The sequence below is a fragment of the Protopterus annectens genome, chromosome 7.part0 (genome assembly GCF_019279795.1).
Source record: "Protopterus annectens isolate FY-2018-M chromosome 7.part0, PAN1.0, whole genome shotgun sequence".
NCBI classification, from domain to species: Eukaryota; Metazoa; Chordata; order Ceratodontiformes; family Protopteridae; genus Protopterus; species Protopterus annectens.
This window is the reverse complement of record NC_056739.1, coordinates 518,880,726-518,894,648: the sequence shown is the minus strand read 5'-3', so window position 1 is coordinate 518,894,648 and position 13,923 is coordinate 518,880,726.

Sequence of the window (13,923 nt, the reverse complement as noted above, 5' to 3'; positions counted from 1 at the left end):
TCTACCATCTCCTCCCACAAGATAGCAGGCCACCAACTTCTTAATGTAAAATACCTGGCCTGAAGCCCAAGTGCTTAAACCAGAACAAATACACTTTTAGAATAACAGACACTAAGCCTTCAATCAGCAACTCCCAACTTAGAAGGATGTAAGCTACCTGTCCTGCCACAGGAGTGCAGACCACATACATTCTTAATGTAAAACAACTGGTCTGAAGCCCAAGTGCTTAAACCAAAAGGCTTAGAATAACAGTTACAATTTAATCAGGCTAGTAACAAGCAGTAATAAATGCAACAGAATAAATGCAATTGAGTACTTTTAAGAACAGGCAGCAAAAGCAAAATAAAGTAATAAAGTAGGAAGAAACACAAATACAGTAAAAGCAGGTGAATAAAGTGCATTTTTTTTTTGTGGTTAAGTGGGAAGGGATGACACACGATCATCTAAGGTTGACAAACTAAGGGGGTGGGCCTTCCCAAATGATCTCTCTCTCTACTCAGTAGAATAAGCTGATGAGATGGGACTGGGAGGAGTGTCCAAAATGAGATTTATAGTAGGGTGGGCAACTCAAAAGCCACCAAATTTAAGAACACAACAAGGATTGGATGGGTGAGTGGGGAACTCTTAAAACTCCAACAGAACAGAAAACTTAAAAAAAAAACAAATGTAATACAATAATAAGATACAAAATAGAAGTGATCAAACTTTAAACAGCTTGAAATCAAAATTAAATGCAGAGATGAGTGATACTCAGAGCAATGCAGACCAAACACTTCAGATAACTACAGATATTTCTAAATAAAGAGCAATGCTGTCTCTCAGCTCCTCCCACTAATTAACTGATGTTATTCACAGTTTGCAAAGGAATTCTTGGTAACTTTTTTTAACATACCCTAGCCAAGAACTCTTAAAACTCCAACAGAACAGAAAACTTAAAACAAAACAAATGTAATTCTAGAATAAGATACATAACAGAAGTAATCAACCCTTAAATAAAGAGCTTCAAATCAAAATTAAATGAAGATATGAGTGAGGGTCTATATCACAACGTCGAACTCAAAGCAGTTTGAATGCTGTAATATTGAACTGTGAAGTTTGAAACCCAATAATTACGAAAACACAGAACAGTGATTTTTTCCCAGGGAAAAAAAAATGCTGTTCCGTTACAAAAAAAAAACCACTTACACTTTAAACTTAAACTAAAGTGGGAGCTTCACCCCCACACATTCCAATCCCCCCTACTTAAATATACCAACTCCAAGATCGCACCACAGTGAAGGAAATAGTAAAGCCCCGAAAACGGCCCACCAAATTTTTTCCCTGGGAAAAAAATTGGTGTGCCGTGGCTTCGCTATTTTCGTATTTCAGATGTTTGGGTTCGATATTACAATGTTCAAACTCTTGTGAGTTTGACGTTGTAATATAGACCCGATGAGTGATACTCAGAGCAATGCAGACCATGCAAACACTTCAGATAACTCATTATACTTTTCTTGTGCCACTTTTACTTTAAACATGTTTGTTATGCAAACAAAAAGTAATTCTGAGCCCCATAAGAATATATCCACTTGTTTTATCAAATATCATAGTTTCAAATATTTTGCTTAATTAACAGTGCATTTTGTGTCTTTTGTTTGATTAATAATATGGTTTGTGCCTTACAAATGCTCTGTTTTGTTTTCTTTGCAAAATACATCTTTTGTGCAAGTTTTGATTACCTTTAGTTTGCTTCTGGCCCTTTTAGATTGTTTGAGCATTGTTATCACTCAATCTGCTCAATACACCTTCACCTTCAACTCTGCACCTCGTGGCTTGAAGAAGATGCACTCTCTGTCCCAGTTCTGACACCATGTCGCTCATCTGGTCAGGATAAAACAGATGAACTATTGTAGGTTCAGTTCAAGCAGCTTTATTACATACAAACACATCAGGAGTGAGGCGTTGTAACTTAAATAAACTTATAAACAGACTGACTACTACATTCATACATGTTAACACTCTGGCTGTTCTGTCAAAATGGCACTGCTGCCTGCACATGCTCACTATTTATATGCATGTGCTTACATCTGAAAATGCTTCTTAAAGTTACATACACATGGTCTGTTCTACACAGGTGTCACAGGATTTAGTATGGAAAAGAGAGAGATGATGAGGAATTGCTTTTTTTGACTTCTTGAATGTGAGGCCACACGGCCACACAGCCAGCATTTACTTGCAAGGTGTCAGGACTTTGTTAGATCAGATGTCTCTCACAACTGCCTGTTGCTTCTACCACTTCTGTGCCAATGGGCATGCATGGCAAGAAACACACACATATACACACACACACACACACACACACACACACACACACACACACACACACACACACACACACATGCACACTTGTGTGTAGTTGCAAGGATTTTTTTAGCTTACTAAAAACACTAGGAATACAAGAAAGGCACCACCCAAGAAAATTACATAAATTATTACAGAGATTTGCAAGCCTTTTATTTGAGAAAGATAAAAGGAATTCATCCTTCAGCTAAGCTAAAAGCTATTCACCCCCCCCCCCCCGATCCATCCATACAGTCTTTTGTAAAGCAGTAAAAGGATTTTATGGCTAAGTGAAATTCTGTGGGAAGTTTTTGCCTAAACCAGTACAGTATACTCTTGTACAAGTTGTTAAAACAATACATTCTGCACAAATGGACATGTCAGAAATAGTGTGTTTAAAAAGTGCAAAGACTTGTTAACAAGTGATGACATGTTCATTCAGGTATTATTAAAATAAAGACCTTGAAAGTCATTTGGTGAAGATGAAGAAATTGACTACATCTGTAAAGAATGCATAATTAGTCAAATAGAACAGGATAAATATCATGGCGTCTTTTGAAATTCCTAGCAAAATGTTGGAAAAGTCTCCATACTGATTTTACAAATTAATTCAGGAACAGTGTGTTCTTGAATGAAGTGGAGGTATAGCCTAAAAAATCTGGACGTTTTGTAATGTCTCAAATTATACATCAAGCTACAACTGACAGACTGCTAGCTGCTTATGAGTTATCAAAATATATTGTGGGTAATGACACCAAGAGTATGCCAAAAGATTTTTATTTAATTAAACAAAACATAATTATCTATTCTGCTAGTTATTTATAGAATTGCTTAGTACAAAGGGTGATTGGGTATTTAAGACTGGAATAAAGAAATTGCTGAAAGAGCATTGGATGTGAAAGATAAACCTTTATTTTTTTCTGTTACAATGAAAAATACATCTACCTGGGTGAGAGGATTAAGTCTGGAACATCTACAGATTATTCCTTAGAAAGTATGTCAGAACTGGACTTAAACTAATCAAACCAAAATAATTACTGATGTAAGAAAGAAAAATCTAGAATAATTTCAAAAAGATAAGCATATAAAGAAGAAGTCATTTAATGACTCACCATCATTGTACCTTCCAGATATGACAAGGGAAGTTCTCAGGCAAATCTGAGATATAATAACTAAACAGACTGATCCAGTTCAAGATCCATTTAAAGGAGAAGATATTATCATTTCCTGTAGAACATTCAGTGAAAATAAGGTATCTAAGAGTATGTTTGAGAGTAGATTGTTTTCATCATCATCATCATCTTCGGTTAGGGGTTGCCACAGCAGAATAACAATCTGCAGAAAGATTGGTAGTGGAGTTTATGGTGCTGAGTTGCCAGCCTGGCACCCAACCTTCCACAGAAGTCACACACATGCACCCACTCACACCTAGGGCCAATTGAGAGTGTCCAATCCACCTACAGCATGTCTTTGGGATGAGGAAGAAAACTGGAGCACTCAGAGGAAACCCACGTGACCACAGAGAGGACATGCAGACTCCACACAGAAGGCACCCCCGCCAAGAATCGAACCAGAGAACCTCTTGTTGTGAGGCAGCAACGCTAACGGCTGCACCAGCACAGCCACCCTGAGAGTAGACTATTTTACTAACCTAAATTTCCCTCTAGGACTTGAGTGACCAGTAGGATTAAATACAAGGGATATGGCTAGGCTCCAGAGAGATGATGAGACATCAGTCAAGCTTCAGTTGCCAGAGTAGGGGCAGGCCAAGGAGGGACCAAGCAGATTGTATAAAAACAAGAGATGCAATTGAAGTAAGCCTATTCTCTGCTGAATCTTATAATGCAAACAATTGAATTATTTCACCCCAACCTGAGTATATTACTGGAAAAGCTTCAATAGCCTAGTCTTAGACTTGTGAAAACAAGGCCTAACATGACATTGGTCCAGGAAACATGGAAAGGATTGTCATTTATATACGTACATGATGGAAAAAGTAAAAAAAGGAGCAGTCATAACAATAGATTTTTAATAACTGAAATTGACAATTTTAATTGACTTTCATACCGAACTGAAGAATGGCTAAGTTACTGTTATGTGTGATTACTGAATGCCTAACAAGTGAGTGTGAGCTAATGATCAAATCGACTGCATTGAAATAGATATTGCAGTTTTAAAATGGTATTGGCAATACATTCTGAAGCCGTGTAAAATGATAACATGTTCTTACTCTGTTTTTACTTTGGAATAGTATATAACCAAACCCAGGTCCCACTTCCTACACCTCCAACACAACACTTAACATACCTCCTAGAGGACTAAAAATATGCATCCTTAACATAAGAAGTATAACTAATAAAACTGAATAAGAACATGCTTGGACTGAATTCTATAAGCCAGGTATACTAGCTATAATGGAAACTTGGTTAAAATTTACTGTACTAGATGAACAAATTCTAACCCCCCCCCCCCTATATCTTAACACCACACTCCTTATTATACATTCCATGGAACAGTCAAATATCTCTCCAGACTTTCACAGGTATCCTAAATGCTATGGTACCAGTATGTGAAAAGAAAATTAAAACTTCACCAGTAACTTGGTTGATTTCCGAAATTAAGGAAATTATGACACTAACAGGCAAAGCATCGAAATCTTGAAAAAAAAAACCACTACAAACAACATTAACTTTAAAAACCTATATATGAATTGGATACAGAAGAAAAAATACAGTTCCCACAGAAACTGGGCTATTTAATACTCAGACAAATTAAGTAAACTAACCAAATAAAAGTTGCCTGCCAGATTGCCTAGTGTAGTAAGTATCATAGGACATTATATCCTGTGACCACATAATACAGATGCACTACCTCATCCTGGCCTTGGCGCATAACTGTTTGCCCATTAACTGACAAGGGGCACAGAAATGGCCTTCTCACGCAGACATGCCAGTGGAATGTCATCATCTGTGTCATAATGTTCATCCTCACTCTGGTTTAGTTTATGTCATGATTCAAGGTCCAATTCCATTTCAGAACCACTGATACTACCATCAGAATCGGTATCCTCACCCAAGTAAATGTCGGTTGACTTCTGAGCAGATGGCATTTTCAGTGAGGGGTGTGATGTCTTGCAGGTGAGTGCAGAGCTGAAAAACACAACAGTATAGAACAATATTATGTTACTCACCTGCACAGAGGCAGCTGGAAAGCATCACTACAGGCACTATGTAGTGACTGAGACATGAAACTGTTTCATGATACGAGGTTCAGTTACATTAATTCATAAAGATATGAACCGCGTTACTATAATGTATACTTGTATCTGTATTTTGCTGGTGTAAATACAGATAAATGAAGGAAATGAACTGGGGAGTAACTTCTGCAGGACTGCACATTGACAGAAAACAAAGTCTAAAATGTGCTTTCATCAATGTGACAATTAAAATAAATAAGAATGACCTTTAAACCATAGTAAATCATTATATACACCAAGTGGGACATTTCACCCTAATGTATTTATTTATGTATTTGTATGGTAAACATGGTGGAACACTTATCCAAAGACAGCTACTCGAAATTGTAAAAATAACAGAAAGAAACTGGTGTGGGGGTGGGGTGGCTTACACTGAGTCCAAGTGGGGAAAAAAAAACAAATCTGGCTTGTGCAATCAGCAGTGTGATAACAACTTCTACTATTGTGAATAACAGTGACAGCTGCTGAGAGTTTTACCTGAGAAGTGATAATGACTCAGTGCTATATTGTAACTGCACTTATTTTAATGTGATGATTACCTGCATTTCATTACTGCAAAGTTATGCATGCTCAGACACAGGTGATAATTGTTGCACATAACCTGTTGATTAGGCATTCATTGTATTACCTTGTGCAGCTGTTATGTAACATAGACTCTTTATCATCAATAAGGAGAAAACCTGAGTAATTCAGTAAAATTGTATAACACTTATTACTGAGCCCTTCCTCCCACCTAAATTCCACACATGACTGACAAAGTCAAGAAAAATGCCCAAAATATATGGTAGCTCCATGCTGGTAGTAGTCAGCAAGTAATAACCTTTATCTCACTCAGTCAACTACTGAGTATAATCAGAAATGCAATAAGACAAGCAAAAATGTCAAACTTATCTGGCTGATCCATCTAAGAATTAATCCAAAAAGTAGTAATTCATGTTATCTCACCTAACCATCCCTCTGGTTACAATAAGACAGAGAAGTAAAAAAAGGAAGCAATATTGTCCACAATATCTGGTTGAGCAATGACAACTTTCAAAGAACAAACCAAGGTCAGACCTAAAATTTTGCATGAAAACCATGGATGTTTCTGAAAAGTGTTGTGCTGAACACCAAAACATGGGTTGGGGTCTTATTAAAATACATCATAGAGAACAAGCACATAATAAACCATATACCAAAAGAAAATCTGCATAAGGCAGTATCCAAGGAATAGACAGATAGAACAATATGCCATAAAGGAAGAGAACTAGAAAAATAGCAATCCTCATTTACAGCCTGCAGAACTAAGAAAAATAAACTGCTACTTAGTGGCCATCCTTGCTTAATGCCTCTACAAATTTATTTGACTTCCCAATATAACCATTACCATGGATCTAACCCAAGTGCTATTATAGATATTTTCCCAATCCCCACCCCCCAAAAATGTCAGAAATATTATAACATTTAAGAACATACCATAACATAGTATGAGAAACAGAATCATATGCTTTTTCCACATCACAAGAAGCAGTGGCTTTAAGTGTTCTTTTGACTTTGCAACAACGGCTGTAAATGAAACTTCATAGAGATATCAAAGTAACACACACACACACACACACACACACACACACACACACACACACACACACACACACACACACACACACAAACACACACACACACAGTCTGTTATAGGGTCATTGGAAGTTATGAGGCTATTGGCCCTGCGGCTCTTATAAGCCTAGCCAAGAGTTTAGCCCATGTTTATTCAAGTCAGCACCTGATACTCCTGTCCAGCAGGGACACGGGTGGAATCCCAGGGGTGTATTTTCTGTTTCTTATCCTGTGATCCAGGTTGCACTTAAAGAGGGGTAAAGAGGTACTCTGCTTGACATGGAGAGGATGTCTATTCCACAGATGGGGGAGTCTCTGGGACACAAATATATCCTGCCATCAAGTCCTATTGATGTCACAGACCAGGTCGAGGCTGCACATGTGGGTTACTTGACTGGAGCTTGACTTGCAGATATGTAGCAGTCCCATCAAGGTGGGGTCTGAGATCACCTTGTATACCAGACAGAGGTCACCTATGAGGAGTGAATATAAAACTGACTAGAGGGATAGGGCTTTCAGCCTATCTGTGTATGGTAGATGTTTGAGGCCCTGGATTCTCCTGGTGAGGAACCTTTGTGGTCTCTCCAGATGCTGCATTTGCTTCATGAGGTACATTCCGCAAGGGACATTGTATTGGATAATGGGTATTATAAGGGAAGAATACTGGGGTGTTGTGACCTCCGTGTCCCTGGATGAGATACCCTTACTTATGAGGTGGGCCATGTAGAAAGCCTTCTGTACAACAGAAGAAACATGGTGGTTAAAGTCAGGTTGCTAAATAACTTCAGCCTTCAGCTTTTACAACCTAGAAGGATAAGAACACTGTGTTTTGTGACTGATAATGTTCCAGAAAGCGGGCACATTATTATAGCTTTATAGAAATAATGGCCATTGTTGCTCATGAGTTTTGAGAAAAAAGTCAGAAAAAACTGACTGACTTTTATAAAAACAGTAAATGTCTTCTAGTTTTCCAGTTTCAGCCAAGTTAACCCATGGGATACAAATTACAGACAGAAGATACTATCCCCTGTGTAACTCCACATGCTCATTTGCATTACCAGTTTCTACAATATTTATAAATGTTTTTGAGTAAACAATAACTCAGTACAGTACTAGGCTTCCTTATTTAAACACTGCTTCACTTCTGTATGTTAGAGAAACAGTATGTAAGATACAATTATGCATTCTGGAACACATCATAGAAACTCTGAGGAATGTGACAGCAAGTTCAAATGGCTTAGCATTTCTCTCACTGTTTTTCCCATTTACATCAATGTATACAGAAGATTTAGTGTACTATATTAAGTCCTTTATTGTAGGAACTGATGTAAAAATGTGTTTCTTTATTTTTAAATCTGGCATATCAGAATGGCCAAGAGCACAAAAAACAGTGTTAATATGCATGTGGCTTCTTGCCTGTGATTTTCCTTACGATAAGTATTGCTAGCTATTTGTAGGGGAGGCACAGTAATCTTATGCATTTATTTATATATTCACATCCATCCATCCATCCTTGACTCCTTTTCCCATTTTGCACATGGGGGTCGGTGTGTCACTTCAGCAGTGAAAATCATCTTGAGCCACGCTTTACACAACCAGGTGGCTAGTCCTGCACAGTAGTTCATTCATACCACTCACACACTCTCATCTATGGCCAGTTTAAAATGTCCAGTCCACCGATTATTTGACTATTAGTTTACTTGCATGGGCTGTTATTTATGTTTTCTTCAACTTGTATCTTTATTTTCATATTTCTGATATATATATTTTTTTTAATTTTACTGACTGGTAACAAGTTTCTTGACTAGTGTGAACTGGTTACCAAAATTCAGCATTTCCTTTATGAAATTGATTCGTAGGAGAATTGGGCTCAAATCATGACGTTTTACTAAAACAAAAACAAAAAGTAAAGATGGATTCTAATCTATCTTCCTGTGTGTCATTAATCTAACACAGGTCTCTCATGAGGCAATCAGGACATCAGTTTACAAATGGGATATACTACATGGCCTGCTTTGGTTTTATGTAGAGAGCAGACATGGTACTATACAACAGTTTAGTGAATAAACCAGAAAAACTGGGACTGGTCTTACCATTGGTAATTTAGGAAAAACATAATGTAGAGCACAGTAGGCCATGGTAAATAGAAGCCATTCTGAGAAAAAGGATGTTGAGAATGGCTATAATGCAATATAGTTAACATAACAGTAAATTATAGTATCATTACCCCCCCCCCCACACACACACACACACACACACACACACACACACACATCCACACCCAAACAATAAAAGTGAAACTGAGTCCAATAAATTTAAGTATGCATATGCTCAACAGCTAGAAAAAGTAACTATAAGCACAAAACATGGTGGAGAAATACGAATCCAAAATTAAGTTTACATTGTTTACATTGTTTACCAGTTCTACTTTAGCTTATGCACAAACCGAGCATTCTGTTCAGCTAGACGGCAGACCGAATGCACTCTCTCTTGATACTGTAATGAGAATATGACCTAGACATAAATTACTCCACAAAATGAGACACCGTTCCTACTGAGACTGGCAAACAACTTTCCAAACCCACGTATTTAAATTGAAAAGTCTTTTCACAGCACATCATTTAATAATGCAATGGAAAAGATTTCCAGTCATATCACAAACAGGAAGTATCCCCGGTTAAAAAATATTGCCATTGTTCCTAGCACTACATTCAAGATATCAGAACGTCAGGTGATGTGTGGTGATGAATTACACGGCAGTTAGACTGTAGCCTGTTTAAAATGTCCCGATTAAGAACTGCAGTTCTGACATTTAATACTTCAGTTCTGGAGTTCTGACTTCAGGGGATGCTTTTTATAATTCCCCAACAATGTACTGCTTTGTTTACTAGGTTTAGGGGCTCCTGCAACAGTTTTGAAAGGGCAAGTAGAAAAGTAGCTTTAACTATGGCTAAAGTATAGGAAGAATAGATCTAGCCTGTGAAATCAGGATATGTTTACTTATTAGATTAGTATAATAGTTGGTCACCTGTTAGTTGCATAACTTCCATGCCACTGAAATTCAAAAGCAAAAGTTTTAGTTTGTTGCTCAAAGTCTGGTGGTCTCAAATGACCATGACAGGTGTATAAGGACTAGCATTATCAGCTCAGGCCATAATCTCCAAACAAACAAGTAAGAAAATAAAAAGGCACTGCAGCTATGAATGTAGAGAAGTACCTTCCCTCTCTACTGGTCTGAGAGCTGCATGAGTTCTGAGGGACACAAGTTTGAGATCCCAGTGTAGTTTGTGTTATCTTTAAAATAAAAACATTTACTACGAAACAGAAGGAGTACACAGTGATAGAAGAGCAGATCATGCAGGTCACATCAGGTCACATGACAGCCGGTCGCTGAGGAGGAAACCCAGCAACACAAAATCTTTTCCTGAAGCTCGGGGAAGGTAGGGTGCAGAGCCACTTTTGTAAATATTAAACATTAGAGAATGTCTCTCACACAGAACCGATCGCTTTGTGCTTACTGTGTAAATTATACTGAACTATTGCTGCAATGTTGATAGTTCTACTACAGGAAGTTGTTAGCTCTAAATTTTTGTTTGCAGAACAAAACACAAGACACTGTATAGCAGCAAACTGTTGCTTAAAAGCCTGACAGGTATTACAAGTCTTCACCACAGCAGTTACTTTAACTACTTACAATGCTAGCTGCTGCAGGCCTGGGATGAAAAAAAAGGTAACAGCTTATGTATAGGGAAAAAACAGCAGTTCTTGGACAAGTTGAATTAACTGGGAACGCCTTGTAGCAACTGCCAAACCGGTGTGCCTCATAACGTCCTCTCATGGTCCGTGCAATCCCTGAGTGCCCAAATAAAATAAAGGGATCCAGTAACAGATAAAATCTCCAGATATTAGGAAAAAGAAAGTAATTACTTGCTGCTGGACCCTCTATTTATTTGGAGAAAACCAAAGAAATTTAGGTTAGGTGGTGGCTTGGATTGCAAGAACCTGATTGGCTACCACCACTTGCTTTATCAACAACCTTTTTAACCGGATTTTCAAGTAAAAATTGAATGTGACCTTATTGTAAAAACACACTGAATCATAACTATATATGGTAAATAACAAGTAAAGTTACGATTTCAGTGTGTTTTACATTAATCTCAACTGCAGTTCTGCACTACAGCTTCTCGCGCTTGTGGAAGGCACTCGGGGCTAACAGCTTACAATTCGTATCTTCTCATGGTGCTCTCGGATGTAAGCACAGAGGCACCATGAGAAGGTATTTGTGGGTTAATGAGTTAAGAAATCAAAGGAATACCCTCTGTCAGACCACAAGCGAATGGAAATGTCATACTTTTAAGGAAGAAAATGCCAAAACAACAAAACACAGAAAACTTGAAAACACTGCTTAAAGTTGTCCTTGGATTTGTAATGTCAGCTGTGGACATCCGCTCAGTGGTTTTATCAAAGGATTCCAGTTTTTCATCTAAGGCGGTCCAAATGCGTTATCTCCCAGAATATATGTTTCAGTCTGGTATATTCCTTACACTGAGCAGTATTCTACCTTCACCAAGGATGATGCCACAGTGTGAACAAAAAATGATTGAGTTTAACAACTGGCTTAATTTCTATTGTCATCCCAGGGGATTCAGTATCTGTCAGCATGAAAGAACATAGTTAACAGACTACATTGATTTGCTAGGGATGGTCTGTACCTGTCCCCCTTAGGCTTTTGAATATTGGCTAAAACCTTATTCAGCCCCTTATAGCCTTTTTTATGTAATGCAATTTTACAAACCTTCCACACCCTACATGCTCTTCTCACTGGAGAATATATACTTCTGTGCTGTTACTGACACATGGTTTAAAGCCACAGAAAGTAACTGAGTAGTACATAACTTCAGTGCCTTTTACACATTTAGACTACCAGCTGAATAGACAGGGACTAAAGATGGAGGTGTATAAATCTATATTAACAGCATATTCATGAAGGCGCACTGCTGCATAACCTGCACTGGCACGATCCGTGAATGAGTGCAGGGGGCATGTCCGAGCAGTGCTCGCACAGTAAGCATGCTCCCAGCACTCAGGAAGTGCTGCATGGCACTTTGAGAACCAAAACAGTGCCCGCGGACACTGTTAGAATATTTTCCAACTGAAAAGATATTTGCAGAATATCCAGATTTGTGCCTCATATGTTAGGTGTGTTCCTCCTACTGTCCTGGCAAAGAGCTGAGGCTCAAAGTCTTTAAATAATGACAAACTTTGAAGTCTAGGACTCCACATCCTTCAAATAAGTCATGCTAATGTAAAACCTATTATTCTATCAACTTTATGTTTGTAAGAGCAATATTTAAAATCTGTCCCTTTTTGTCCCCCCATCATGTTAGCCTTTGTCCAGATGTTATGCTCTAAGAGGTGGAGAGGTATGACTGTTAGCTATTTGCATATCCCTAAAAATAAGAAAAATAAATCAAATGTTCATATTTTCCCCTCCCCACTAAAGTTTAAGTGTAGATGAGCTGGTGTGCGCATTGCGCAGCTCTGTTCAGCATAGCTGAAATATCCAAAGGAGCTAAATAGAAATATACAGCCAAAATAGCCAAACGTGAGGTAGTGTAGTGATTAGAGCTTTTGCTTAGCATGCAGTCATTCATGGTTCAAGCCCCAATGTAATTCATTCATTTTTATATGTGAAAGCAGCACTAAAATATCTTTTTTATAAATAGGTAGTAGTTAATATATATTTGTTAACCAGGGTAGTGTAGCAGGTCCATTTGTGAGGTGTCAGTGTAGTGCAGATGTGAAACCCCCATACAAACACAAGTGTCCCATACAGTATAGCCACAAAATAATATAATGTAATGAAAGCACATAGGGGGATGTTATGGAAGATAAACGTACATATCATAAGATGTCATTAATAAGGAATCAACCCCGCACTCCTGACCGTCCATAAAATGAAAGTTGAACAATGCTATATTTTGCTCATCTATGCTTAGCCGGTGTAAGCATTGCTTAAATCTAAATGCTTAGCAATAATTAGCATAGCTAAGCAGATTTGCACACTGGTAAGCAGTGCTTAGCATCTACCCCTTTAAGCAATGCTTATCTTAGTTAACTGTGTTTTCCCGTCACTTAGCATAGCTCAGCATATTCAAAATCAGCCAATCATAGCAAAGGGTGGGAATCCAGCCCTATTTAAACCCTGCAGGTGGGAATACAACAATAACCAGTTGTAGCTGATCACTGCAGGCACTATGGTTGACGTTGATGAGGGTGTTCCCTTTCGGGTGCAGCGTTGGGTCATTCAGGAGTCCAAGGTCATGGTTGGACTCCTTGTAAAAGACCATGAAAGGAGACTGCTGCAGGACCAGTACCAGGACATCCAATATAAAGTAAAGGCCTGGGACCATCTTGCACATGACCTCAACAGTGCTACTGGTATTCCTTGGACTGGTGAGCAGGCCTGGCACCATTATGCTGACCTGAAGCATAGGAATAGGGACCTCTTGGACCAGTAGATCCAAGACGCTCATGCAAATAATGTCCCAGGAGTGTGCAAGTATCAGTATCAATTATTGTGTAACAAAGTCCAGCCTAAGTATGAGATGGCTAGGTATGCATAAATGTTTCTCTATCTCCTGTACAGCTGCAGATGAGAGGGCTGTGAACATGGATGCCCACACCAGCAGGCTGTTAAGGCTGTGTCGCAAAGGTGGTGAGTACAAATTTTGCATGCAGTAGTCATGGCAAAT